We start from the raw sequence: 2,889 nt of genomic DNA, 5'->3' as shown, positions 1-2,889 counted from the left end.
CAATCCTTTATTCAGGTTCTGGATTGCCCTGGTCTGTGGACTGAAAGATATGGCCAATCAGGACATTTACAGAGCAATTAAAATTGATTACCTAATTCCACATTGCTAATCTCAACTATTGTTGAAGTAGGAAATCTCTCAAACTCTATCCTTCCTCTCCCTTTCTGCACTGTGACTCTACCAGCTTCAAAGTTGGTCAACAAACTCAACTCTTGCTCAGGTCCCTCTTCAATTGTAAGTTTCCAGAAATGCCAGAGTTTGGAAGACACTTATTCATTGGTCTATTTTTCTTTCTCACTGACCAGTTAAGACCCAGACTAGAAGAAATGGCAGAACTATCTTCACAACCCTTAACAGCACAGTCAGGATTAAAAGATCAAAGCAATTCTCAATTACATTGTGTGAGGAAAGTGTGAGCTAAAGAAGAAAGTGTTCTAAATAGAAAAAAATTATCAATACCTGAGAAAATGCAAAAAAACTTTTATAACAAGGAAATACAATGTTTCTTAGCATACACATATGAGGTATTTAATTTATTTTATATTCTCTATTAAGTATGTTAACATTAACATTGTTAAAATGATTTGACGAAACAGAAAAATGTTGGGTGTGCATCATCTGTACTTAGAATTGTACTTAGCAGACCAAAACATGAGGATTATGAGTTCAAACATATCCTTGACTAATTACTGATGTCCCAGCCAGGCTGGATATCAAACAACATTTTAAGGTAATTTATGAAAAATATGAAAAACCCACCACCCTTTTACAGACACCCTTACTTGAAAATTATGGTCACATAGTGCCTGATATTTAAATAGAAACAGACCACTTAGATGATGGACATTATATTCACAGGCTTTTATACACCAATTACACACTAATAGTAATACTTTTCTAGGGTTTCTCTCCAGTATGTGTTCTTCTATGCAATGGAAGAATGTTGTGTTATGCAAAGGCTTTACAACACTGATTACATTCATAAGGTTTCTCTCCAATACGTGTTCTTCGATGCATTTGAAGATGGCCTTGCTGTACAAAGGCTTTACCACACTAATTACATTCATAGGGTTTCTCTCCAGTATGTGTTCTTGTATGCCTTTGAAGATTACTATGATGTCTAAAGGCTTTAGTACATTGATCACATTCATATGGTTTCTCTCCACTATGTGTTCTTTTATGCAATTGAAGAACATTGTGGCGAGCAAAGGCTTTACCACACTGATTACATTCATAGGGTTTCTCTCCAATATGTGTTCTTTTATGCATTTGAAGAACACTGTTTTGAACAAAGGCTTTACCACACTGATTACATTCATGTGGTTTCTCTCTAGTATGTGTTCTTGTGTGCCTTTGAAGATGACTGTAATGTACAAAGACTTTAACACACTGATTACACTCATAGGGTTTCTCTCCAGTATGTGTTTTTCTTCTTTCTTTCTTTTTTCTTCTTTCAGAATATGAAAATTTATTATTGCATTTCCATTGTCAAAATTTAGGATCTTGGTCTTTCCTTCTTACCTTTGTACAGGGCCAAAGGGGACACATTGGCTACTTTAACAACCTTAAAGCAGACTCCAGGAATATCACCTACAGCATGACCTTTTCAACCAAATCCAGCAACCAGAACTTCATCGGTTTCCTCAGTGAAGTTCAAGCAGCCATTGTTGGGCACAAAAGCTGTGATCTTCTTGCCGTTTTTGATGAGCTGCACCTTGACACACTTCCTAATGGCTGAATTTGGCTGTTTGGCTTCGACCTCTACTTTTTCCAGCACAATTCCCTTGGCATGAGAGGCACCTCCAAACAGATTGGCCTTCAGGGCTGTGCCCAAGTGGGCTTTCTTGTATTGTTTATTGTGCCACTTCTGGTCCCGTCGGTGTCTGCGGAGCTTCCTGGCAGTACGGAGACCATGACACTTGCCCATCTTGCCGGCACCATGGGCCTGAGAGAAAGAGAGCCAGTATGTGTTTTTCTATGCATTTCAAGATTATTGTGAAGTACAAGGGCTTTACCACACTGATTACATTCATAGGGTTTCTCTCCACTATGTGTTCTTGTGTGCCTTTGAAGATGACTGTAATGTACAAAGGCTTTACCACACTGATTACATTCATAGGGTTTCTCTCCAGTATGTGTTCTTCGATGCATTTCAAGATTACTGTGAAGTAAAAACGCTTTACCACACTGATTACATTCATAGGGTTTCTCTCCAGTATGTGTACTTGTATGACTTTGAAGATTAATATGATATCCAAAGGCTTTAGTACATTGATTACATTCATATGGCTTCTCTCCAGTATGTGTTCTTCTAAGCCTTTGAAGACTGCTATGATGTCTAAAGGCTTTAGTACATTGATCACATTCATATGGTTTCTCTCCGCTATGTATTCTTCTATGCAATTGAAGAACATTGTGGCGAGCAAAGGCTTTACAACACTGATTACATTCATAGGGTTTCTCTCCAGTGTGAGTTCTTTTATTCATTTGAAGAACACTGTTTTGAACAAAGGCTTTACCACACTGATTACATTCATAAGGTTTCTCTCTAGTATGTGTTCTTGTGTGCCTTTGAAGATAACTGTAATGTACAAAGGCTTTACCACACTGATTACATTCATAGGGTTTTTCTCTATTATGTGTTTTTCTATGCATTTCAAGATTATTGTGAAGTATAAAGGCTTTACCACACTGATTACATTCATAGAGTTTCTCTCCAGTATGTGTTCTTGTATGCCTTTTAAGACTACTATGATGTCTAAAGGCTTTAGTACATTGACCACATTCATATGGTTTCTCTCCACTATGTGTTCTTTTATGCAATTGAAGAACACTGTTTTGAGCAAAGGCTTTACCACACTGATTACATTCATAGGGTTTCACTCCACT

The 2,889-nt window shown here is 37.4% G+C and overlaps 1 pseudogene; it reads right to left on the bottom strand.

Moving 5' to 3' along the window:
- Window positions 1–1,486: 1,486 nt before the first annotated feature.
- LOC131901166 (small ribosomal subunit protein uS12-like) lies at window positions 1,487–1,927 on the bottom strand (annotated as a pseudogene).
- Between the last annotated feature and the right edge of the window lie 962 nt (window positions 1,928–2,889).

This window comes from Peromyscus eremicus, unplaced genomic scaffold (genome assembly GCF_949786415.1).
Source record: "Peromyscus eremicus unplaced genomic scaffold, PerEre_H2_v1 PerEre#2#chrX_unloc_4, whole genome shotgun sequence".
In the NCBI taxonomy this organism is placed as follows: domain Eukaryota; kingdom Metazoa; phylum Chordata; class Mammalia; order Rodentia; family Cricetidae; genus Peromyscus; species Peromyscus eremicus.
The sequence above is the reverse complement of the archived record's forward strand: the minus strand, read 5'-3'. Positions and strand labels throughout refer to the sequence as shown.